General features: G+C 41.4%; 1 long non-coding RNA gene across 1 annotated transcript in view; it reads right to left on the bottom strand.

Annotated features, from left to right (window-relative positions):
* Positions 1-11,288: 11,288 nt before the first annotated feature.
* Positions 11,289-27,506, bottom strand: part of LOC138241882 (uncharacterized) — a 54,460-nt gene continuing 38,242 nt past the window's right edge. Inside the window, exon 4 of the long non-coding RNA XR_011191162.1 lies at positions 11,289-11,589. This is a non-coding gene — a long non-coding RNA (uncharacterized lncRNA). The remainder of the gene's footprint in view (positions 11,590-27,506) is intronic.

Below are 27,506 nucleotides of genomic sequence, written 5' to 3'. Positions count from 1 at the left end.
AAAAGCTACTCAGCTGAGAGAAGGATTTGCTAACAACTCCAGGGATGCTACACCTACACAAAGAGAACTTTTGCTCACAATCCCTATGGGAATAGCTCCCCTTAGCAAATAATTTGCCCGCCCTCCCTCACTCTGTCTCTTTCTCTCTTCCTCTGCTGAGTTTAGTCCTTTAATTCTGTGGGCTGAAAAAGCCTGCAGAGCTTGGTTCCATAACTTTCACGGCTTTCATTTTTTCAGTAGCTTTTAATAGGCTGTCTTCCAGCCTCCTGGGTTAAATGCCCTGCACTTGAAAAGTTTCCTGTCATCACCCTGCTATTTTGTCTTAATAGGTCTGCTAGAGTGCTCATGTTATCTTGGCATACGTTGACACCTCACAGGTATCTTACCTTTTACAGGGAAAAAATGGGAATAAATTGGTAATGATAAGCATGTATAGTCAATGAAATACTCCAGAAAGATTCAATTAACCTACCCCTGATGCAGATTTAATTGTGAGGATGTGTATTTAAAAGGCTCAGATTTTGGATTTGGACTCAGAAAACAGAGACCTTAACCTTACTAGAAGACCGTAATTGATTAATTTAACAGTACTAAGTGTCTGCTCGCAAGTCTTACCTGAAAATCTTGTGTATTTATTGAAATGGGACAGCATTCATAATTACATGAAGAAATTGGTAACATGGAAACTGCTCTTAGGCAGACAAAACCATTTACATGTTTTCCCTCAATTGTTGCTTCAACTGAGTAAGGCTAAAATAACCTTACTTTTTATTAAAAGAAACTTATAAGGGATGATTTAGACTGCTAAATCATGTTATGTAACAGATGTTCAGGGTGAGATCAAATGCTAATGTTGAACTTCCACTCTCCTGTGTACAAATTCTTACTACTTGCCCACAGCTCTGTACTCAGTTTTCCAGCCTCATTGGAAACAATTTCTGTATCCCCTTTTTTTCTCTTTATTTGTAGTTCAGCATCTATCCCATTGTACATACGCCCCCAGCCTATATTAATTGTTTTGTCTCTCCCCTATCCTCAGTCTTTCATTTCTCTGTCCCTGAAGGAGATTGCCTTTGTTCCTGACACTCCTTCTGGGAGTGAGTGCAGGGTTCCCTGTTCACAGGCCTTGCTATTGCACCTGGCTGCTACTTTGGGAAGGGATGAGTGACAGGTTCCCTCCTCTTTATCTCCCTCTGTTGGTGTCTGACTGGTGCGGTGTCAGCCCTTGACTCTTTCCTCACCAAAAATCCCATATGTGAATGTAGTTGATATTTCTTGTATTCTGGTAGGTTCCCCTTGGAATATCCCATTATACAGTACATTCAGTACTTTGCAAACTCCAGGATGTGGTAACTTTCTATCAGTTTCTTCCTACCTCATAGGTCAGACTATGACTTGGGTTCCATCACCTGTATCATATATGATTCTCTTTCACTTTATTATCCAACAGTGCACCTCCAAAACTTTTCATATCTGAATCTACTCAATCAAATATATCTCAAGCCTGGATGATTCATCTCTCAATAATTCCATGACTCACAAATGTTCTCTTCAGTTTCTATAAAACAGTGAAACCAACTCACTTTTAGCTCTGTGTTTGTGATTTGGAGATCTTCTTGGTGGAAAGCCCATTAACAGCTCAGTGGATGAAGACTGGTTGAATTTCCACACAGATCCAGTTGTTCGTCTCCCCATGAGACATGTTGAAACCTTAACAGAACTGCACCCGGTCAAGTATTCTCAATTCCAATGAGTAATACATGCTCTAATTTTTCACTCAAGAATTGACATTTGTCCAAACAAATATATGTACATTATATGTTTGATAAAGATTAATTCCTGAAAGAAATTTAACATTTGTTAATATTTGTTCTGAGACTATTAACATACAGAATTGACAATGTCTATCAGACTTGAGGTTATTATGAGCTTGTTTACACTCACCCGAGTATTACAGTACATATATATTCAATATACTGTACAGTATCTGAACCTGTATTAGTATTGTTTTTTTTGTAATCCCTGAGTGATTGATTGCCATTTGTGAGTGTGGTAGTCTTTATTGGTTTACCTAGCATATTTTATTATTGTATTAATAAACATGTACATTTTATTCTTTGAATCTATGTGTGGACATAACTGTTAGTTCTAATTGTTTGATTACATAAGGTACTAATATCCAAGTTTCTATTTGTGTATATTCAGACACTATGAATGTGTCATGAGCTGATTGAGGTAATGAACTGTTACTGTAATGGCACACAAAGAGCACTGAGCATGGCAAGGCACACAAAGAGCACTGAGCATGGCAAAGGTTGGTATGCAGCTTTGAGAAATTCTGTACAAACTTTGGACCAGCATCACCTGTTGACACTGCTGACACATGAGCCCTGGTGTCTGCACACAGGGCTCATGGAGCTAAAAAAAAACAGATGATCTGATCTGTGTTCTAGAGGAAGTCTGCATCTCTCAGGGCTCGGCGTGGGATTTTAGGTATTTTCAAGTCAGTTTAAATAAAAAGTGGCTTCAACACAAGAATGTAGTATAAACAGAGATAGAAAGTAATTGGTAAATCTACATGGTCAACTTCAAAAACAAGTGTGGCATCAGAAAAGTTTCAACTTAGAACACAGAACAGGAAAAAGTAAGTGATCATCCGTCTTTATTAAAAAAAGAAAAATGTTGTCTGAAATGAGTATAAAAGAAAGTGATGACATTCTGTCAGGCTTCTCAGAGGCTGACTAATGTGCTACATCCTGTGGAATCAGGAGGAGCTCGTTTATCAAGCGTGACTATGTCCTCAGGCCTTGCCCCTGGCACAGCACTGTGTCTATATGTCTTCTTGAGAGCATTGGCATCAGGCAGAGATCCACTGAAGACAGGCATCGTTTTTGGCAATGTGGAGCCACACTTTTTACTTTACTTCTTGCTCTTCCCGTCAAATGTGTGCCAGTAGAAAAAAAGTTTGTGCTGCTCTTTAACTTGTAAAAATTATAAAATCTCAAAAAGTCCAATGCTCACACCCTTTAATATGTTTCTATTGTTTGGTTAGAATCTAAGATAAAATTGCAAGCCATAGGGTCTCTGACAAGACTAGAGAAATACCTGTGCATGTTGGCTATTATTCCTAAGACTGCAGTAATTGTGATGGTTCCATTCCAGGTTCTGCAAGTACTTGTTGTCTAGTAGATATCAGTTCAATTTTCTTTTTTTATTCAATGAAAACTGCATGGAATACTATTGGCCTGAGTTTACCTCTTTTGTCAGTTGCTTACACAAATATATGCTGTACATTTTCTTATCTGCATATAAGCAACTTGATCTCCAGCTTCCTTCCCTAAATGTGCATTCTAATGATCAACCTAATCCGCTAGGAGGTGCATGTTCTATCTAACATGAAAGTGTGTAACAGCGAATTAATCTGAACTATAGCTTTCCAAGAGAGCCTTGATCCCCGATTCCAATGGCCACTTACTGTAAGTAAATACAAAATAAATCAAGACATACACTCAAAGAAACAGTGTTAAGCAGAGAATGGAGTAACAAGAGGAAAAATTGTATCACCAAAGCTGAAAATGCTGTCTTGTTCGCCTGCACCCACACACACTCATGTGTACACATCCTGAAAGCTGACAAGTCTGCGAATTAGCCCATTTTAGAGGTGGTTTGCTGCATGATAATCACGGCCCACTTGTCAGGTAAAAAGTCAAATGGTCCTTTCTATGTCTGTGCTTCAGTCATAATCACACTGCACTGGAAGCTTTGATGGCTGCTGTAGTGGGCGAGCAGTAAATTCCTAGAAGATTAGATGTATTGTGGCCCAGCCAGATCCTTTTCATCTTGCTTCCTTAAAGGCTGTTCTATTTAATCACTGAAAAAAGAGTCTTTCACACTGTCTACTGCTCTCCTGGCCCCTGATTCCTAAGTTCAACAGTCCTCAACACCTTAACTATTTTAAGGAAAACATCATGTTTTTATTAGGTAGTATAGGTAATGGTTAAAATTATTAGACTAAAGAAACTAGATGATTTGTGACCAAAACAGGTGTTCAGTGTCTTATTACAGTATATTGTTTGTTCCAGTTACCAGGCATGACGCATATCAGTTCAAATGAAATACCCCAACCCATCATGACTGAAGGTAAAAGTTTAACAACACCTTTTTTGAATAAAAATAATAACTAATGAGACTAATAATGTTACGAGTTCGGTAACAGGGACCGAACGAGTGAGTGAACCCACTTGCAGGAGCGAACAAAGCCAAGTCGTAATCCGAAAGCAAACCGTAATCGTAGGAACGAGCCGAGAGTCCAGGGGAAGCCAGATATCCGAAAGGGTACATGTACCGAAGCCGAAGAGTAATCCGAAGCCGTAGTCCATAGAGCAATCCGAGAATCCAGAGGTAGCCAGAAATCCAAAACAGAGCGAAAGCACCAATCCAAGCCGAGATCCGAAAAGCCGAAGTCCAAAGGGAAAAACCGAAAGCCGAAATCCAAGACAAACACAGAGTAGAAGAAGCGCAACCAGGAAGCTCGATAGGGAAAACCAATACTGAGCAACAAGTTAGGGAAGGACAGGTGTTTAAGTAGGATGAGACGGGAGTGTGGTGGTGAATGGGAAAACTGATAGGTGAACTGAAAGATAGGGGCTACGCCTACTTCTGCCTCCTCCGTTGCCGGGAGCCAGGGTTCGTAACATTACCCCCCCCCTCTATGGGCGGCTCCTGACGCCCTAGCGGGACGATCCGGGAAGTTAAGGTGGAAGTCTTGGATGAGGTTGGGGTCCAGACTATCCTTCTCCGAGACCCACGAGCGCTCCTCCGGACCGTAGCCTTCCCCAATCGACGAGATATTGTAGGGATCCACGAGACCAACGGGAATCCAGGATTTTATTGACTGTGTAAGCAGGGAGTCCATCAATTACTCGAGGCGGTAGGGTTTTTTTTTGCGGTTTAGACAGGGTGGATCTGTGAAAGGGTTTAAGAAGGGACACATGGAAAGTAGGGTGGATCCGCAGGGTGGGAGGCAAGGCCAGTCGGTAAGTCACAGGGGTGATCTGGGCGAGGACACGAAAAGGACCAATGTACCTGGGAGCAAGCTTGCCAGAAGGTTGCTTAAGAGGAAGGTTACGAGTAGATAACCAAACAAACTGACCGCGACGAAGTCTGGGTGGGATACGACGGCGCCGATCAGTCACCTTCTTCCGCTGAGCTGAGGTGCGAAGAAGGGTGGCTTTGGCCTTCCTCCAGAAGGTCTTCAGTTTAGAGATGTAGTCCTGAACCGAAGGTACCTCTGTGTTGTGGTGGGAGTCAGGGATAAGAGGAGGCTGATAACCTAAAGCACACTTAAAGGGAGACATGCCGGTAGCTGTAGTATACAGAGAATTGTGTGCATACTCTACCCATGGGAGCAAAGACACCCAATTGTCATGGGTAGAGGAGATATAAGTCCGTAAATAGGTCAGCAGTTCCTGATTCATTCGTTCAGTCTGACCGTTGGCCTGAGGGTGATAAGCTGAGGTAAGTGAGACTGAGGCGCCCAGCGACTTACAGAAGGCCCTCCAAAATCGGGAGACAAACTGGGGGCCCCTATCAGAAACAATATCCTTAGGGATGCTATGCAGTCGGAAGATATGTTGTACAAACAATTCTGCTAGTTCCCGAGCTGTCGGTAAAGATGGTAGGGGAATAAAATGGGCAGATTTGGAAAAACAGTCTACCACCACCATAATAGTTGTGTGTCCATGGCTGGGTGGAAGGTCAGTAATAAAATCTACTGAAAGGTGGGTCCAAGGACGGTCCGGGATGGGTAGGGGTTGAAGAAGGCCCGCTGCCTTCATCCGGGAAGACTTCATTTGGGAGCAGATAGAGCAGGCCTGGACATATTCCTTGACATCCTTGGCCATAGATGGCCACCAGAAGTCTCTGGAGATTAAATCCAAGGTACGGTGGAATCCAGGGTGTCCGGCGAAGCGGGAGTCGTGTCCCCATTGTAAAACTGCCGATCTGACGGAATTGGAGACAAATAACTTGTCCTGAGGGCACTGAGGTGGTACCGTCTGTCCTACCAAAGCTCGTCGAACAATTACCTCAATGTCCCATCTTACAGCTGCCAGGAACTTACCAGACGGGATGATAGGTTCTGGAATCAATTCGGCCTCAGGGGGGTCGTGGATCCGTGAAAGGGCGTCTGCCTTGACGTTCTTGGAACCTGGAGTGTAGGTGATCAAGAAATTAAATCTGGAAAAAAAAAGGGACCACCTAGCCTGGCGAGGACAAAGACGTTTGGCCGACTGCAGATACTCCAGGTTTTTATGATCAGTGTAAATTAAAAAAGGGTGATGAGCACCCTCTAACCAGTGCCTCCATTCCTCCAATGCCAGCTTAATGGCCAAGAGCTCACGGTTACCGACATCGTAGTTCATTTGGGCAGGTGATAGCTTCTTAGAGAAGAAGGCACAGGGATGAAGAATCTGTTTTTCTCCATGACGTTGGGAGAGAACAGCACCCACACCATGGCCAGAAGCATCCACTTCGACCACAAAGGGCAAAGTAGGATCAGGGTGTTTTAGGATGGGGGCTGTAGTGAACAGATGTTTCAGGCGCTGAAATGCTTCTTCGGCTTGAGGGGTCCATTTGCCTTGTTTAGGTCCATTACGGGTCAAAGAGGTTATGGGAGTGACCACCGAGCTGAAATTTCGAATAAACTTCCTGTAAAAGTTAGCAAAGCCGAGAAATCATTGAATGTGTTTTAGATTCTTGGGAGTGGGCCAATCAGTAATCGCCGAGACTTTACTCGAATCCATTTCCACCCCATCCGGCGAGATGACGTACCCTAAAAAGTGAATCCTTGAAGCATGGAAGGTACACTTCTCTAGTTTGACATATAGCTTATTCTTAATGAGCCGGGAGAGTACTTCTCTGACATGGAGAACATGATCCTGGAAGGAATCAGAAAAAATTAATATGTCATCTAGATAAACCAATACAAATCTTTGTAGGAGATCCCAAAAGATGTCATTAATAAAAGATTGAAACACTGCTGGAGCATTAACTAAACCAAAGGGCATGACCAAATATTCATAATGTCCATGGGTTGTCATAAATGCCGTCTTCCATTCATCCCCCTGCCGAATGCGGATTAGGTTATAGGCCCCTCGTAAATCCAGTTTAGTAAAGATCTTGGCTCCATGCACCGACTCAAGTGCTGCTGGAATTAAAGGCAAAGGGTACCGATTCTTGATGGTGATCTCATTGAGGCCACGATAGTCGATGCAGGGACGGAGCCCACCATCCTTCTTTTCCACAAAAAAAAAACTGGCACATGCTGGTGAGGTGGATGGACGTATAAGCCCAGCCTTCAGAGAATCTTGTATATAGACTTTCAGGGCCTCAGACTCAGAATTGGAGAGTGGAAAAATACGACCTTTGGGAGGGATAGTACCAGGCAAAAGGTCAATGGCACAATCGTATGGTCGATGAGGGGGGAGGGCCAAGGCCTCCTGCTCATTAAAGGCTTCTTGAAGATCAGAGTATTGAGGGGGTATGGTAGGAACCCCTGAAGGGGGCGTCGCCATGAGTGCAATCTTCACTGGTAGGCGACAGCATTTTCTAATACATCTGGGTCCCCAAGCTACAATCTCTTTACGGGACCAAGAAATGTGTGGGTCATGCTGCTGTAGCCAAGGAAATCCTAGAACCAGAGGATGTGTAGGAGTCTCCAGGAGATAAAACCAGATGTCTTCGACATGGGTGGCGCCTATCTGCAGGCTTATAATTTCCGTTTGCCACCTAATAAGTCCTGGAGATACGGGGGAGCCATCAATAGACTGGACACGAAGAGGGGTGGACACCAGGGTCAAGGGTAATTTCCAAGCTCGAGCGACGGAGGCGTCTATAAAGTTTCCTGCCGCCCCCGAGTCAATAAAAGCAAGAAGAGGTCTCCTTTCATTATCCCAGAATAGGGTAGAACAAATAAAAAATCCTGAGGAAAACTGAGGGAATTGAGTAGTCTCACTCACCTTAGGATTCCGAGAAGGTGGGCGGCGCCTCAATGACGAGTATGCAGCAGGGCAGGCCGCTTTAAAGTGTCCAAGTTTCCCACAGTACAGGCAGCGACCCTCTCGTTGGCGCCTCTCACGTTCTTCAGGGGTTAACCGGGTGCGGGCTATTTCCATAGGTTGTTCCGAGTCGGCAGATCTGAAAGGTGATAGCCGAGGAGCCTCTAGTATAGAGGACCGGGATCTCTCAGCACTCCTATGACGAATTCTGAGTTCCAATTGCAAAACCTGTGAAATAACTTCCTCCAAGGTATTGCCCAATTGTGGCATATTTACCAGATGGTCCTTAATTTCTTCACTGAGTCCTTGACGGAAAAGAAAAATAAGGACCTCATCGTCCCAGTGAGTCTCTGCTGCCGCTACTCGAAAATCAATAGCATAATCATGTACAGACCGGCGGCCTTGGTGGATGGAGGAGAGGCGGAATGCAGAGTCTTGGCCAACTACGGGGCGACAAAAAACCCCCTTAAATTTTTCTAAAAAAAGATCATAATCCTGGATTTCAGGAGCCCCGCGATCAAGCAGAGCAGTAGCCCATTCCAGAGCACGGCCGGTTAGCAGTGAAACTATGAAGGCGATCTTGTCCTGAGGAGAAAAAAAAGTTTCCGGATGGAGCCTGAAAACCAGCGCACACTGTGCTAAGAAGCCCCGACATTTGGTAGGGTTGCCGTCAAACCTGTCAGGTGGAGTTAGAGGAAGAGGTCGAGGGGCAGGTGTAGCGGCTGGCGGGGGCGGAGCCGCAGCGGCAGCTCCAGCGTTGCTTCCTCGATTGCTGATGGGCGGTATTGCAGACAGGTGCGCAGAGATCTGTTGGACAGAAGCCTGGAGCTGGAGTAAGGCTTGTCCGTGCTGATCCAAAGCTGAGCGAATCTCCTGTTGCTCCGCTGGGTCCATGTTAAAGGGCTCAGTATTCTGTTACGAGTTCGGTAACAGGGACCGAACGAGTGAGTGAACCCACTTGCAGGAGCGAACAAAGCCAAGTCGTAATCCAAAAGCAAACCGTAATCGTAGGAACGAGCCGAGAGTCCAGGGGAAGCCAGATATCCGAAAGGGTACGTGTACCGAAGCCGAAGAGTAATCCGAAGCCGTAGTCCGTAGAGCAATCCGAGAATCCAGAGGTAGCCAGAAATCCAAAACAGAGCGAAAGCACCAATCCAAGCCGAGATCCGAAAAGCCGAAGTCCAAAGGGAAAAACCGAAAGCCGAAATCCAAGACAAACACAGAGTAGAAGAAGCGCAACCAGGAAGCTCGATAGGGAAAACCAATACTGAGCAACAAGTTAGGGAAGGACAGGTGTTTAAGTAGGATGAGACGGGGGTGTGGTGGTGAATGGGAAAACTGATAGGTGAACTGAAAGATAGGGGCTACGCCTACTTCTGCCTCCTCCGTTGCCGGGAGCCAGGGTTCGTAACAAATAAGAGCTTTCAAGTAAGCTCCAAAAATGTATAATGAATGAAAAGTGTATAAAGTGTATGAAAAGACAACATAAACCCATCTGACTTAGTGATCCCAAATCAGACTAAATTATACATTAAAGGGTTTTATGAACAAATAGTTGTTTTAGGAGGATTTGAAGATGTCAGCACTTCCACAATCTGTAATGGATTTGGACAGTGAACTCCAGTAGTAGTGTTTCAAGGTTCTGTCACCCACTGTATGACAATATCAAAAAAACTGAATTACACTTTTGTAATAAATTCCTAAGATTACCTGGATCTAGAGCATTCATTATTTTGTACATGAGCAGGAACTATGAAGTCCATTCTAAATTGATGCAGAGTACTTTCAACACACAAGCTGCAAAATTCTAGACATATTGAAGGCTATTAAGCACCTTCAAAAGATACACTCTAAGAAATGTGTTGCAGTATATCAGGATTGGATAAAGTCTTCATAGGTTTACATTAACTGAAGCCAGCAACTTTGCAAAGCTGGTGATGGAAGCCATGGGTACCACAATATCACTGTGGTTAGCATTGCTGCTCCACAGCACTGGGTTCAATTCTGGACCTGGGTGCTATTTATGTGGAGTTTACATATTTTCTTTGTGTTTGTCTGGGTTTCATCTGGGTGCTCCAGTTTCCTTCTACAGTCCAAAAACATGCCGGTTGGTTCATTGGCTTTTGGGAAAATTGGTCCTGGTAAGAGTGTACTGTATGCCCTACGATGGATTGATGAGTTGGCATCCCATCCAGGGTGTATCCTGCTTTTGCACTCATTGCTTGCTGGGATAGACACTGGCTCCCACTTGAATTGAAAAAGGGGTTAAAAAAATGTATGGATATATGACCTATGGCCGTAACTTCAGACTTGTTTTCGTTTAAAACAGTTCAGTTGCATTAATGTCTTATTAACACATACCTGTACAGTGTAAAATCTGCAGCAGCATTAATTTCTAATTTGATCTGCCCATAGATCTGAGTGTCATCAGCACAGCAGTGAAGCTCAGACAGTAAACTATTAACCATTAACCATTACACATTTTGCCAGGATGAGACATCAATACATAATGACCATGCACAGTAAACACATCATACTAATCAGTTATTCATTATTCCTGCCATTAATCAGACAGAGTGAACAGCTGATCAATGTTTATCATATTAGTAACTACAACAAGCAAGCAGCCACAAAATAATAACTGTGGGCATTTACAATGAAATATACACTGTATGAACATTTTTCCAATATTTATTTTTCTCTCGTTTAACAAAGGTATAAGGTTCCATTGAAACATTCAAGAAATTGCATTAAAAGGCAACTTTAAAATATTTTCACAGTTCCTCAGTGAATTTGGAGTCATATGGTCAACCAGGTGTTTGAGATGTTTAAGAATCTAACCCTCTTTGAAAGTACCCCTAAGCATTTCTGGACAGTGCTGGTAACAATGCAGCTTGGATTCAAAGTGAAGGATCTCCATCTCCATTGTCTGATGACCTCCTGCTTACTTCCATAAGGACACCCTTAGTAACCAGTGGGGAAAAAGCACTATTCATTGCTTGGAGATTCTTGAGGACCTTCTGAATGCATGCTCACAGGCATAGCTCTGCTGTTGATTGAGGGAGCAATTTCTATCCCTCTCTAATTAAAGGTTAACTGGATTCTTTTACAATACGGAGTGCATTAACGGGCAAGCAATACATTATTAAAAGCAATGGTAATTAGATCCTCTTATCGCCATCCGTGACTGCAGACACCATGTGTGAAAAAGAAAACAAATGCCAGGCAGGCAGCACTCAAATTCTAATCCCTAATCCATTTCATTCTCCTATTACAAGCTAATAAGCCCAGTTGACCCCAACTACATTGCACTGTCTATTCATTAACGTTTCTTAATCTGCTCAATTGAGTTCCATTCTGATGGCATGAAGCATAATTTCTTCTCTCTTCCCTTCAGAACCGCTGTCCTTCCCTGATGAGGTCATTCCACCAGACATTGTGCTGAAAAGCTAATGTTTCGAGTTTTGATCTAGCTCATTGAAAGCCGGCTGATGGAAACAGCAATGAGTGGGCAATGCAGGCTCATCTGTGTCTGCAGGGAAGAAGTTCAGAAAAAAAGGAACCAAAATTTGTCTCAGTTTTCAGTGAGAGCAGGTGAAGCTGAATGTTAATCATGAATCATGAAGTCAGTCATGGTGGAAACATCTCTGTATGTGATATACATGTAAGAAAATAAACCTTTGACACCTATTTTCGCAACATGGTTTATGCTGCAAAAGTCATGTTTTAATTATTACTTTACTTTGCTATTACTAGAATTACTTCAAGTCCTACTATAAGTCAGTAGTCCTTAAGTACTGTTTTACTGTTTTATTGTAATCATCATTCATGATTACATGGGGGTAAGCTTTAGGATGGTGCAGTAAACCACAACACATATTCATTTATTAAAACATGAACACCTAGTACAAAATGGTTTACCTTTCAAAAATCTCACAACCATTTATACAGTACACCTGCCAAACTCCACGTTTCTAGACTAATGAGACTTCACAGCAAATTACTGAAGGCGGCAAAACTGGCCTTTGCAGCAGATTTTGTTAACATTTATCCATTTTGTATCTGCATTATCCTCTGCAGGGTCATGGTGGAGCTGGAGTCTATCCTGACAAGCAACGGGCACCAATGACAAACATGCCCGGAATGTCAGAAAGTTCCATGGCTCAGAAAAATAAATGCATCACTCTGCCTTTTTTAGGTTTTGACACATGTGCCACGGGAATCGTTGTAAACACGACAGCTTGTTGTTCAGAGTCACACAATGGCCTGGAGATTAACCCAGTGTTATCTCAGAGACTAGTAAATCAGGCAGAGCTCACTGACATTACACACACAGCCTCTGCCTCTCCTCTCCATTTGGCAACAGTGCTCAGCTGTTTCAACTGTCGTTCACAGAGAAGAGAGACTGCCGGATCAGAACACACGGTCTTGGCTGCAGCAGTTCTGTGGGTCAGGGCCCCTGCGAGGTTCTGCCTCAGCAAAGTCACCACATGCTAATCGAGAGTCCAGACGTCCGCTGCTCCACACACAGCTGTTGTTTCTGCTACACTGACAAAACCAGGTATTTACTGAAGCATGTCTAATCCCATTAACAGGGGATCTCCCTGGCTCTGTGTGTGATGAAACCTGGAAACCCCATGTCAGCCTGACTGCCAGTCTTTGTAAAGGAGTCTGCTGATTCCTTCTGCTTGGCCCAAAACACAACTTGTCTTTTTGGCTCTTCAGTCCAAAGAGGCAGCTGTTTTATTTTTTTCACTGATGCCCGTTTGTTTTATGTTCTGTATTGTTATCCCCCCCATTTTGATTTAAAAAACGATTGCAACTTATTGCAATAGACTTTTGTTCAGCCATTTGCAGCAGTGTTGCATTTTTCTTACTGTTTGGAATTTGTCTTTTCTCATACCCCAACTTGCTTCCCATGAGGCCAACAAACAGGGAGAAAAGATTGGGGTCAGAGCACAGGGTCAGCCTTTTATACAGCAACCCTAGAGCAGTTGAGGTTAAGGGCCTTGCTCAGGGGCTCAACAGTGTAGGATTTCTCTGCCAGCCATGGGATATGAACCAGCATCCTTCCAACAACAGCAGCAGATCCTTAGCCACAGAGCCACCACACTGCCCCTAATTATGTTTCTTTTTTGGTGGCACAATGGTGCTGTGGCTAGCATTTCTGCCTCACAGCACTGGGACCCTGCATTCAATTCCAGACCTGGGGTGCTATCTGTATGAAGTTTGTATTTTCTCCTTGTGTTTGCTCCAGGATAGGGTTTCCTTCAGGCACTCCAGTTTCCTTCACGTTATACTGGTAGGTTAATTGACTTCTGGGATATTTGCTCTGGTGTGAACATGTCTGTGTGTGCACTGAGATGGTTTAGCATCCTGTCAAGGTGTATCCTACCTTGCGCCCATTGCTTACTTGGAAAGGCTCCCCTGCCACCCAGTATTGGATAAAGCAGTTAGAAAATGAATGGATGTTTCTTATTTACATAGGGTGTTAGATCTTTTACAGCTGAATAATCAAACCATTCACTTCAATAATGGTACTGTACAGGCACCTATAAACGCATCAAAGCACAGCTAGAATTATTGTAATTATGCAGTTCTTAATCAGTAGACCAACTTTTGTTGCTGAGAACTCAGCTGACATAAAAAGCTTTTGCTGTATTAATGAGTGATGTCCCTGGCCAGACATTATCAAGTCAGATTGACTAACGTGCTCTTCATGCTAGACCAGTATGGCGTGTTTGGAATACAAGAGCGTTGTAAGATGCATTTCTCTTCTTTTGATTTGATGCCTGTTTCTTTCCCCCTTAAGTAGCAGAACCATGTGGCTTGTGATTACACAAAACCCATCTTCTCCTTCGTCCCTAAGGCACTGAAAGGCGTGGGAAAATGGGTGGACTTCATATACTGAGTGTATAGATTTTTTCTTCACAACATGCCTTCATATCAGCTCCTCTTCCCACCCCCTGTCCCTATCCAATTGTCCTACTTCGACCTGTATGTACAGTACACAGGAACACTCTCGTGGGCTCATGGGCTCTCCTCTGTGAGGGCTGGTTATAGCTCATTTGCACATTTTGTGGAGAAAAAAAAAACTCATCCAATTGAAACTCATCCAATTTGGAACTGCCCACTGTTCTAAGACTTGGCTTCCCCACAGCACCCCCAGCACCTGCTTGGATGAGAATGAGACAAGCTGGCAGGCGCCTTCAATGTGCCCACCTACAAATCTCGTTAACATGTTAAACCCTCCACAGAGCCAGACAGGAAGCATCTTATCCAGAACGTATCCTGCCTTTTATCTTGTGCTTCTGGGATGGGCTGTGGGTTACAACAACAATAATGGATAACAGATAGGATAAATTGTTTTCATTTTCTGACATGTTCTATGCTCTGTATGCTGGATGAACTCATCTGTTATTTATCTAGTCAGCAAGGCAACATTTTACTAAAAACAGACAACACAAAAAAGAATTGGGATACCCTGTATGGGGTTTCAGAAATTCAGTGCAGCCACAACAGACATTCACCTCTACCACGGAAGATATAAAAACCACCAATACTGAAACAGTAACGTCAAACAGCACATCCATTTTCTAAACGCTACTCCCAGTTCAAGGTCACAGGGGGAGCCAAAGCTTATCCTGGCAAGCAACGGGTGCAAGGCAGGGTACACCCTGAACAGAATGCCTGTCCATCACAGGGCACCGATAGACACAATGGTACACAGACACACCACAGTCAATTTTCTTAGAAGCCAATTAACCTACCAGTATGTTTTTGGACTGTGTGAGGAAACAGAAGCACACAGAGAAACCCCACATGAACATGAGGAGAACATACAAACTCCATACAGATAGCACCCCAGAACTGATCAGGGTGGCGAAGCAGGAATGCTAACCGGTGTGCCATCGGCCTACCCTGAACCAGTAACAGTTTCCCTTAAATCTTGACTACTTCTTCTCATAGTGGAAGAGGTTAAAAAAATTAAGCTGGCGTGAAAGAGAATGAAAAATTGTGGTCAAAATACATTAATTACTTTTGTAATGCCATTAGTCTCCCTACTGGGATTGTCATTAGCGGATATTTAAATGTAGAAAAAGGGCCAGAAGGCAGAAAAACACATTTTTAACTGTCTCTGATTTCCGGAGTATAGGGACGCTTATTGGCAATTCCTCTTTTGTAATGTTTGAAAGCTCATTTACCAAGTCTTTTTTTATTTGGATGGCCTTTTATAGTCTTTTCAACTATTTACCTTATCTGATTTGGAATAGAAAACTATTATTTAACCTACAAAGAAGTACAAAGTAGTGATGTGAGTTCATTTACTCAAATTAGATATTGTTGTTCTTGCTCTGGACAGACACCTGGCAAATTAAATTTAATGGGCAATTTGTACAAATGCAAGTTGTAGATATGAAATGGGTGGGATCAAATTAGAATAACAGATGCATGTGGAAGTGGGGAATTAACAAAACCTTTAGAAATGCAGTTAAAAGTTGTAAAACTTAAAGGAACAGAAGTAAAGTTGATTCCGTGCCACAGTTAAACATGGAATATTATGTTAAGTTTTGAGCACTACGGTATAAAATCCTGCTTGTTTCAGAAAGGAATTCAAAATATCCCCTCTAGGTTTTGAGCCAGATGTGCCAAATCCTGAAAGGTTCTGACCAAGTAAATCAAAGGTGTATCTTCCAAATTAACAATAACACAAACCCCAGGAATATAAAAGGAAATCTGAAGATCCTTCTTTAAGCAATTAATCACAGAGGTCTGGAAAAAACTCCCTAACACTGGTATTGATGCTAATGTTGAGGGATTTTTAAGAAAGGATCAAGTGGGATTCTGGGATCATTAACCTACTGTCAACCAAATGAACAAAATTCACTATTTATTCATTATAATTAACACATTTTTGATGTGGAAAGTTCATTAAATGACATTGTATTTAATGAAAAAATCACAGTCCAGTGGATTGGTGGCCAGTGGAAGTCAGACCTTGCAGTGTCCCTGGGCTTTGGCATGTCTTTTTCAGTTGTGCTTTCAGTGTGGTGAGCTGTGAGCTGATACATCCACTTCCAGGGGCAAATCACCTTTTTGACACAATACTTCACAACCCCTGACACAACTCCACAAGTTAGCCCTGTCTGGAGGTCTGGCTCATCTCGCACTGATATCATTATGTGCCTGCAAAGTCTGCTAATGCCTGGCAGGCTGCGAGAGCTCTATTTGCACCAGGAACCTCGAGGACCTTTGACAGCTAATGCTCAGCCTGCCACAGTGACACTCTTCCAATCCTCTGTCATCCTCTGGCAAATCTGGGGCACTGTCCACTGCATTATCACAGCTACAGTACTTGCTATAAATCATAGAACACAAGCTAGGGTGACAATGGTACAGCTTGGAAAAAACCTGGAATTCAAAAACACCTGCTTGGAAAAGTAGCCTTTTACTCTTTACCTTGTCTAAGACATGCCTTGGTGCGTGTCAAAACATCATCTTTGTGAGGAGGTATCCCCACAGCCTGCACAAGCCAGCTACGCAGACTTCACTCTGAATAAAATCAGAGTGATTTCAGCAGCTCAAATGGCTTAGTGTCTAGTTACTGATCTGAATTATTAATTGGGTTCTCAGATCGGCCAAGCCTGGGGTGCATTCCTAATGTGAACTAAGGAGTAGAGTGAATCATTCGTGTTTTCAGTGTTCTTCCTAAAACTGACTGGCTGTATGCTCTGCTGCACGTGCTGCAAAGTATTCTCGGTTTCACGATTCTCTGAGTTGCCTCCAGCGACAAATTGCAGGGGTTGAAAAAACATTCCAAACAAATTCTGGAAGGCCCTTGACACAGAGAACTGACAGGAAGTGGGCAAGCATGTCACCATCTCAACACCAAGTGAGGGCAGCAGATCAGTGTAACACCAGATGAAGGCTCTAATGCTTTGTCAATAGATGGTTCTAAAGAAACCCAGGCAGGTGATCTCCCAAATTATCCTTGTGATTCCATGACATAAAAAACTGGGATGAGACCAATACAGCATAATTCTTTACTATATGATACTACAACATTTTAAAGGGTTCCTGAGAACTATATAATAATGTATTCACTTAAACCACTCAATTTCTGTATCAGTACTAATGTTCTGTGCCTTAGGGTTAGAGAAATCAAGTTTTAATGATTAAGAAATATAAAATTGTCTGAAGCCCAGAGAAGGATTGTTCCAATTATAATGGTAGTCTCTTTTCATGAGGTGCCATCACTTTGAGACTCTGTGTAGATCATTTCCAGTCACAAAAACAAGCTGCTCTGTCTCTCTCTTTGTACAGTCAATTTTAACTGTAAATAGGATGTGTGGGATTTACTTTGAGACCAAAAATAGTAGAAGAAAACTATAGTTTTAGTTCTAATTCTTATTGTAACTAAAATTCCTTTTTCAGCATTTGTTTTTTGCTATTTTTATTATGAGACCATCCAATTGTCTGTTGTTTCAATGTTTGTCTGCCTGGCATTGACTCCTGCGCCATCACGAAGAGAAGAAGGACTTTCTTCTCTGATACATCCACTTCCAGGGGCAAATCACCTTTTTGACACAATACTTCACAACCCCTGACACAACTCCACAAGTTAGCCCTGTCTGGAGGTCTGGCTCATCTCGCACTGATATCATTATGTGCCTGCAAAGTCTGCTAATGCCTGGCAGGTTGCGAGAGCTCTATTTGCACCAGGAACCTCGAGGACCTTTGACAGCTAATGCTCAGCCTGCCACAGTGACACTCTTCCAATCCTCTGTCATCCTCTGGCAAATCTGGGGCACTGTCCACTAGTGAAACAGCACAGACTCAAACTATCACCTCATGACCACACAACTCAACCTGAGTCAATACTAGCTGAGCCATCCAGTTACTGCTTGGTCTTTAAACTTTAAGTAAAAAAATAGACCATACACCTTCTGCATCCTCTACTTCCGTAATGTCCGTAATGATAGATCAATTAGGGGTTAAAATGCAATGTGAAACATTTTTAGAGCGATGTGGCTGTACACCAATTTTGAGTCAATTGACAATTTTCTGCTGTCTTATGAATTAAGATTATGGTTTTGGAACTGGTAATATGTTATGTTCGATTACATCACACTGAAAATTTGTTTAGACAGTCATCTACACATCCAACACAATAGTCACCTGCTCCCATATGACCCTGAATCAGAAGAAACAGTTAGAAATGGATGGATGTCTTTACCAAAGCTATGTACAGTATGTGTAACAGGGGAGTTACTGTATATACCACATTGAACATGAGTTTGTGTGTGGAAGCAAGAAAATACAGAATTACTGTATATTTTGGTAGCACTGAATAAAGTTCAGAAGCAATACCTTACATCAAATGTTCTGGATTGATTCAACAGCTTTGACTTAAATTTTCACAACACTTTAATGAGAGTGTGCATTGTCTTTCCTCATCAGTAAACTCTGCCAGTTTTGCAAAATCAGGCCTAATATCTACAAATATCTCTTGGGGCCATTGTACATGAGCCTCATTACGAGTCACAATCACAGAGTCATTTAGATTTTGTATTTTTAATTGGACTTAATTTGTTTTTCTCGCTGATTCTTCGCGAGTGACTCCCGTAAGTCTCCGTGCGCAAACTACACCTACACAGAACAGAAACTGGAAGTTTGAATTATTTCTTTTTAGATAGGTGCTTTATGGCTCCATGGAGCAATGTCAGAAGAGGGTGTTTCTGGGATTAGTGACTAATCAACCTTGTAATAAGAGATCTCCATGCAGAGCAAAGCCCACCACAGCTGTACTGTGACTCCTGTCATACCAGTGTTTTAAAAAGCGTCTGATAGATAAGATGTGAAATTCACATTGCAGGCAAACCAAATAAATCCTGTTTGCCTGAGCTGTACGAAAAAATGCATGTCTGACATCTTAAAGCACTGGCTATTTACAAACCATGTTTGTCTGGTTATCCTGCTAATGAATTATAAAAATGACAAACAAGCTGTGATTATTCAAGATCAAAAATCTAGATCTTGTTAAAGTGGCTACACACCTCATAATCTGACAATCAGACTATGGACTGAAATATTGCCAGCCGAGCAAATTGTGGCCCTTTTTTTTCCTCTTTAGAAAAGAGTGCTTGAGTTTACATGGATAATCTCCAAATGGTCAATTCCTCCTTAGCAGCTCCTGCTGTAACTTTTGTTTCCAATTCTGTTGCATTGTCCTGTTGGCTTAAAAAGAACAACTTATATCAGATGCAATTTCATTATTTTGTATCCCATTGTGTGGAGTATGAATGATTCCTGCATGTTGTTTCCACTCAAATGGAAATTTGCCATTCAGGCTAAGAGAATGCATAGCTGTCCATGTAGCAAATGGTTCCCTGAAAGCACTCTCAAAAGCAAGGCAATGGGGTAATATGCTTTGTTGAGCATTTAAATATTTACCTGTCTAGACTGAAATTTAGTTTTTGTCAATAGAGGACACAAAGCACTATGAACCAGCACTGAGGTTTTTTTTCAAGTGATAGCTCAGAATTTATGGAAATAAAAGATGTATGTTACACACTAATGAGATGCAAACAAAGCCAAACTGGTAGGCTCTTTGGAAAATTTTATTTGGCTAGAATTTAAACACTGATCTTTTACATATGACTAGGACTAGAGCTATGGTTTTTAAACTGCAATTTAAGTGAAACAAAACAGAAAAGCTGCAATAACGTACGCAATACTTAGATCTTGCAATCAGTCTTTGTGGGTAATGCTTTCAGCGAATACAACACATGATATGCGAAGAAATGATGTAGAATTTTCATTAAAAAATCTTAGTATATTGGGAGAACACATCATCCTGTGGTATCTGACAGTGACCCAACAATTAACAAGCTAACAGCACTAATCTAGATAGAATAGATCTCACTGACAGCCTTGCTTGCATGCTAATGTAAAATTATGCTATGTGATTAATTATTCATGTAGCAATCAGGCAACTTGTAAGATTTACATCCAACTGTGTTGCATACATGAAGATCTATTATGAAGGCCTAAAAGAGAACAAGTACAGTAGATGACAAAGAGACAACTGGCAATGCAAATACAGTACAAAGCAAGATATATTAATTTTCAATTATACTGTACAGTGTCTATAATGGAATATTAATATAATGCAGTATATTAATATTCCCCTAAAGAAAAATATTCGAAATCCTGAGATTATAAGTGTGAAATTGAGACTGGAGGACAGACATTCTAGGAGGCAATAGTGCAGCTAACATGCAACAAACTCTTTTGCATATTAGCTTACAATGGATCACTACACTTTACCAGTGAAGTTGGAATAGTCCTTCAAAGGAACAAGGGCATAATTGCAGGCCTTCTTTACTGCATTTTCCCCTCTAATTTATATTTAGAGATTTATTTAAGGCTTGTGATACTGTGGATCACTCAGTTTTTCAGAAAACATTGCATAGCATTAGATATAAACCCCTCTCATGATACTGAATTGCTTAAAAAGCTCCATACTGCATATGGAAATCTGACAGATTTGTTTCACAGCCTCTTCCAGTTACTCAGCTCAGGTAATGGGTAACTCTTGTATCCTCTTTTACTCCAATGACACAAACATTGTATACAGCAGGACCCACATTATTATCAGTAAATGGTGTCTTGAAGTTTAGGTACTAGAAAGCTGTGCAGGCTTTCTATTAGCTATGTCATCTCCTGAACACTGCTATGCCTATATTTGTGCTGTCCAATATAAATAATTCAAACTGCTCCCTTAGTAACGTCACTTTAAGTAAGACAAATTTAGAGCAAGTCACGGGTTAGAAATATGTAGGTATCTCATTTAATACTGCTTTAATTTTCAAGGGTCATACTCATTAATCACAAGCTAAAGTCGAAATGTGCTTTCCTTTATTCCAAGTCTTGTTTTCTCTTCCTGTAGTTATCCACTAGTTCAAATGTTTTTGTTTCCCATTTTGGATTATGAGGATACTTGGATACTATTGTTCTGCTAGATATTTTATCACTGGTGCCTCCTACCACACTCATCATTGTGACATTTATCTTTTGATTTCTTGTCTCTCTTTGCATATTAGTTGATTCAAAGTAATTTTGAGATCATTACTAGGAAAAACACCTGCCAGTCTTAATAATTTATTACAGTTCTCCTTACTCTCATACAATGTAAAAAGCAGTAATATCAATAAAAAAAGAGCTTGACAAGAGCAAGTACTGACTTTGGGTGCAAATCATTTCAATTTACTACTGCCTATAACTGAAACAGTCTGCAGAGCTGAAACTATCCACCTGCATATCAGAGGGTGCTTTCACTTGTCCGATTGCACCTCTTTAGTATGCCACCTGCACAGTTAATTCTGCCCAATCATGTAATGTTATGCAGTTCTTGTTTTTCTTTTCCTTTATTGTCTGCTTTGTCATATGAGCAATGGTCTTAACCTCTTGGTCAGTTATAATTCCAGCTATCCATTTTTTAACTGTTTTATTCAATACATGGTCGCAGAGGAGCTGGAGATTATCCCAGCAAGCAACAGGACAGACATGCTCACAGTCACACCAGCACCAGTTCTCCGAGAACCAATGAACCAGTGGAGTACCTGGAAGAAACCCATGCAAACATTGGGAGAACATAAAAACTCTATGCAGATAGCACCCCAGCAATTGAACCTAGTGCTGCAATACTAACCACTGTGCCTCCATGGTCATAATTGTAAAAGAACCCGCTAAATTATCTGGTGAAATACAGGCTAATTACAGTATTAACCCAGAGACTCATGCCTGTCTTCACATGACCTTCAAAACACATTGAATCCAAAACTTAGCTGGAATCTTAATTTACTGTGGTCAAGTGACACAGGGTTGCAGCTGCAGGTTCTACACAAACCTCGCTTGTTGAAAGTCAAACTGCCTGAGTTTTGCACACATGTGTATGCAGGGTTTTGACAGAAACCTCTGCCCTGAGAGGAAGTGGTTGTGACATGGTTGAGCTGCTTTATAAACACAGGAATGCTGTGGGTCACAGCTCTTACAAACAGAGCCTCTTTGCTTTATTTATTTTTTTATTAGGCAAACAATCTGTCTATTATCTAATGTTGCAGGTGTAAAGAAACTAGTATTGATTTAGCATGAAATATTCTGAAAAGAGCCAATGTTTATGTTTGGTGATCACAGAAGTGCCAGAGAGGCATACCATTGTGTACGGGCACATTAAATGTGCTGGAAATCAGTGTAGTTGAACAATAGTTAATACAGAGAAGAGCAATAGTCAGTCATAGACTTTTATAAAAATCGTGCTGTTTTGAGTCAGAGTATGAATTACAGTGCATCGTTTAAAGGTCATGGGTGGTTCGTAATGCAAATACACATTGGGATTCGTAAATGGTGCCTCTTTCAAATAATACATGTGCTCAGAATCAACACGGGTTCATTTTCAGCCTATAAAGATGAGAGAGACTGTGAATTGGAGAGAGAAATGGAATTAGATTGAGAATAGAATGCTTTGCGCTGTTACTGTACTGTATATATAAAGAAGTCCGCTGGTTTGCTCAGTCCCCCAGGACATGGGCATAGGCGATGAGTAAATAGTCAACATTTCTTTTAAAAAATAGAAAGGAAAAAAATAAAAAAACAGAGGCAAAATGCAGGCCCGCTGGCAGGCTAGATGGCTGACGGAGGACTGATTGTGTGTTGGTAATGGATTTGTTGAGAGGAGCGCGCAAGGAAACCTCATTACACCAAGTTATTTTTATAGATCTCTCATTTTGCCGGCCGCAGTTGTATTTTATTTATTTCAAGTTAGTGGCATAATGAAGTCCCCGAGGTACTTTGAAATTCTGAATGCAAGGGAGCACAGAGAGGCAGAGAGAGGGGAGGGAAGAGAGTGGGTGGGAGAGCAGGATGGAGTAATGGAGTATGAGCCAACTGAGAAGCAAGAGAGGAAAGGGGTTCGGACTGGAGGGGCACAGGCATTTTTTGAGGGTGTGAGTTTGGAGGGTGTTGTGTTATGCAGAGTGTGAGGCGAAATTGGGCAGATGGTGGGATAGATGGCGAGGTGGTGGTGGGGAAGAGAACATGTGATCGAGACATGAAGGCAAGGAAAAGACAAAAGAGAGGAAGCTGATATCCACATGGAGGTTTTCAAAGAGAAATGAAAGAGTGATGAAGTGAGGGTAGCTGAACGGTGGGGCAATTAACATTGTTGACTCACAGCTCTTTCTGTTTCTGAAATTCCAAGTTCTTCTGATATCCATTTAGATTTAGGTGTTGCACTCACCTCCTTCTTTCACAACATGTGCTTGTTAAGTTAATTTGTGTCTCTAAATTGCATAGTGGGTGTTTCCTGGGAAGTGTTTTGTCCAGGTTTGGTTCTATCTTGCACCCGATTTTCAGGACCAGGACCCGAACCTGAACCAGGACAGGCTCCTGGTTGCCACAGCACTTACCAGAAATAAATGGAAGAGATACTTCAAGGTTTACAATATTGCTAACAGTGCAATGTTGGGTTTATGTTTCTCAACATCTGGGAATTTGATTTAATGAGCTAGCGGGATCTCTATATAACCCACCACTTTTACCTGAGGCTATAATGACGTTGTTTCTTTTTTTACTGTACTTGTCCCTATATTGTATATATGTCAGCGGTCAATGAGCCTTGAGATTTAAAAGCTTAGTGTAATGTTTGTGATCTGTTCAAGACAGCAAAAGTGGGCTTTTTTTTAAAGGCAGTGTAGTGGCATTGGTTCCCACCAGGAGGCATCCCATCTTGCATCACTCCCAAGAGGATCTGATAAATGGAGTTGTACCCATGCACAGAGAAGCACTGTGGAGTGGTGGATATCATTTGTACTTCACAGCACTGGGACACTGGGTTAACCGAGAACTGTGATGTTATCTATGTGAAGTTAATGAAATGTTTACATAATTATAAAAAACTATTATAAGAAGAAAAATTGGAAGATGAAGATAACAGGACAACACCTTCTCTGGTAAATCAGAAAGGTACATAATGATATTTAATTAAGTAGAATTTACACAGAGATATACAGAGAAAAAGAACTGAGAATTGTGAAAGGTGAGGAAAAAATTCTGGGTGTTCATTTGACATCTAAGCTCTACGTTCTAAGCTCTAAGCTCTAAACATCTACTGAACTTGGAAGCTCAGCAAAACTGGACCTCTTTGTCACCAGGACGAGTCATCCAAAGAAAATCAAAGTGGTAAGTGGACCAGCAAGAGACTCTCCAGCAGCTCCTGAAAGTCCAGAAATTACCATTGTACAATGCTGTGTGTGAGGAGTCATTTATTTTAAAGGGAAATTAAATCCAAGGATCATGAAAAAATACTTTGCACAAGTTTGCAACCAGAAACATTCCAGGATTAAAGGGACATCCTACACTGACAAACTAAAAAAAATTAACCTTTAGAAATACATAAATATGAAGGGTGATGCAGTGGTTAATATTGCTACCCCGCAGAGCTGGAGCCCTAGTTCAATTTCAGATCTGTGCTGCTATATGTGTGAAGTTTGTATGTTCTCCCCATTTTCAAATAGCTTTCTTTTGGTGCTCTGGTTTCCTAATAGTCATAGACATGCTGTTCTGTTAATTGGCCATGATGTGTGTGCATGTCTGTGTTTGTGTCTGCGTGTGCCCTGCAATGGACAGGCGTCCGAACCAGGGTGTCACTCCCTTGTGCCTGGGATAGACTCAGGATGCCTGACCCTGATGGATGGATGGGCATGGGAACTGGAAGAGTGCTTGTGACGTGCTGAAAGTGCCGGGCACATGTACTGTGCATAAGTCTGCACCTGATCAGAACTCAGTCCCAGAATCTGTCATCCCCAGCATTCCCCCAGCATAATGAATAGGTCCCTGACTACCAGTGAACATCCATTTGACATGTTGTCCTGAATCTGAAGGCCCACTCTCCTTTAAGGGTGAACTATGGCCTGTGCACATGCTCTGATCCTGGGGGAAGAAAAGGCTGATGTGACGACATAAAACCTGCTGCACTGGGCAGAGAGACAGTGCTGGGATTCAGTATGATTGTGTCCTGCAATGCCAAAGCCAAAGAGAAAAAAACAGTAAGTTGTTCTCCAGTAGTTGACTTTACTGGCATTCAGGCACTGAATAAGAAGCACATTAAGCCTCTGTGGAATATTCTTGACAACTCACTGACCTGGTTCTTAACACTACCTGATACAGGAACATACTAGAATTCTACAGTCCAGAATTATTCATCTCTTCACTGCATATTGTAGGTTTTGCATGAGAGAAAGAGTGGTTTCATAGAGGTTTAACCCTACCCCTATTATGCCAGTGCTGTGTATGGATGTTGTGATGCAAAAACATCAATTCCTATTGTTCTTACAGAGTAGGAAACTGCTTACTTCTGTTTACTTCCATATTTTGGAAATGTCAACATGCCACTTCGAAGCCTGACCTCCTAAGCTCTCGGTAAGACTCAGACTTTTCAGGATGGAGAAGGAAAAATTGAGTTACTTCTTGAAGAGGTGTCTTTGATCCAGTAGGGTACTAGAAATGTGTTTGTTGTGAGTTGAAGGGGAAGAGTGTACAGTACTGATTATAACCGTTCACCAGTGAATTCCAGGTTCAAATTCTAGATGGGGATACAGTTGCTGTATTCTGCCCACCTGGGGTACACAGCTGAATTTTTTAACAAATAGTCAATGCTTAGATTTGCAGAATTGCAACCACTCTAAGTTACTAAGTTACTTTGTATAAAAGTGCATATTCTTAGTGTACTGTTTCTGATGAGAAATTAAGCTGAAACTAATTGTGGTTTGGACCAATAATGGTCATTAAATGTCCTGCAATTTAGAGGTATATAAAATGAGCACCCATCTAGTTTATATAAAAACACTTCATGATTCTTCCGACGTGAAAAACATAAAAAGAATTTATTGTGCAAAAATGTGGAAGTTGGCATTTCAACATTAAGCAGATATACTGTAATTCACTTTAGTGAATAAAGAAACCTTTGTTCTTTTGCCACAAACCTCAAAGTGGTTTTAACTCTCCTTTCTCTGTTGGAAATCCAGAATAATAGGTGACTGGTTTGCATTTTAGAGACAAATCAGATCATTAATTAGAATGTTCCTAGCAACACCAGAGATAAAGACATCTTGTTTGTTAGGCAAAATGTATTTTTAGGGTAACAGCCCATTTTAAAAGAAGGCTTCTTAAAATGCATAACAGTATAAGTGCCTTGGTGAGGTTATTTTTATTTTTATTTTTTTTTGTGCTGCAGGTGTTTGAATAACAAGGCCAGGACTGTTTAGATTATTAGTCATTAATGCCAATTTTATTATTTTCTAGCACATTAGTCAGGGTACCTATGAGAGATGTCATCTAATAAAATATCATTGCTGTACACTAGTCGCCTCGTTGATCTTTCTCAGAGCTGAAGATATTTAATTTTTTTTTTGTTGAAATTAATTTTGCCAGGCATCTCTCCACTGGGATAATATATAAAGCAAATGAAATAAAATGACTTTTTCTTGTGTTTAAATGTTACAATATGACCAGCAGAGAGAGCCATATGAATTTATTATCCAAGTACTCATGTCACGGTCGATGTTCTGTAGGGGAAGAGGCTAGGGAGAGATAACTGAAATGAGCATAAAGTAGCTTGCTCTCTGCAATAGCTTTTCTTATTTCCCTCAGTAACTCAGTTGTCCTTAAAGCTCTACATTGCTGAATGATCACTTTGCTGAGTACTTGTATTGTAAAAAGTCTCTTCTGTTAACTTCCATCCTGCAGCAGAGCAAGTAAATGCAACTCAGATCTTTCACCCTACTGGTTCCTGTGTCCCTATTGAACTCTCGCTGCCCTGGAGGTAAAATACTCACAGCCTTACACAATTAATGCCGATATTTTTACCCCGCTGAAATCCTATAATAAGGACAATTTTAAATAATTACAGCTCTTGGGTTCAAGGTAATTTTGTAAGAGTGCGTTCTCTAGACAGTGGACATGTATCCTCTCCCTCAAACTCAACACTAACAGTATTTCGGATCGCACTGCGGTAATGACCGGTGCTTTAGGGCTGATGCGCGTTTTTTAATTCACAAAGCACAGGCCTGGGTAGCATGTTCACGACCTGAGGAAGAAAAAAAAAGTATTTCACTTTTGAAGAGGCTAGAACTATTGTGATTTTTGCAACCACTTCACAGATCAGAATACAACAATTTCAACACATTAGTTACCCAATATACCTTTCATTAGAACTAGTCTATATCTCAGAAGAACGAAACCAGACTTGAAATCCACATTCAGCTTAACAGAAAAAATGAAAAAATAAAACATTCCAAGGATTTCAATGTAGTTTTGAGCAATTCTTCAACACATTCCAGGTGTCAGATATACAGTACAAGAGTTACTAGAAGACTGTGCATCCCGGAC

Source organism: Lepisosteus oculatus, chromosome 11 (assembly GCF_040954835.1).
Source record: "Lepisosteus oculatus isolate fLepOcu1 chromosome 11, fLepOcu1.hap2, whole genome shotgun sequence".
Lineage (NCBI taxonomy): Eukaryota > Metazoa > Chordata > Actinopteri > Semionotiformes > Lepisosteidae > Lepisosteus > Lepisosteus oculatus.
This window is presented reverse-complemented; position numbering and strand designations above follow the sequence as displayed.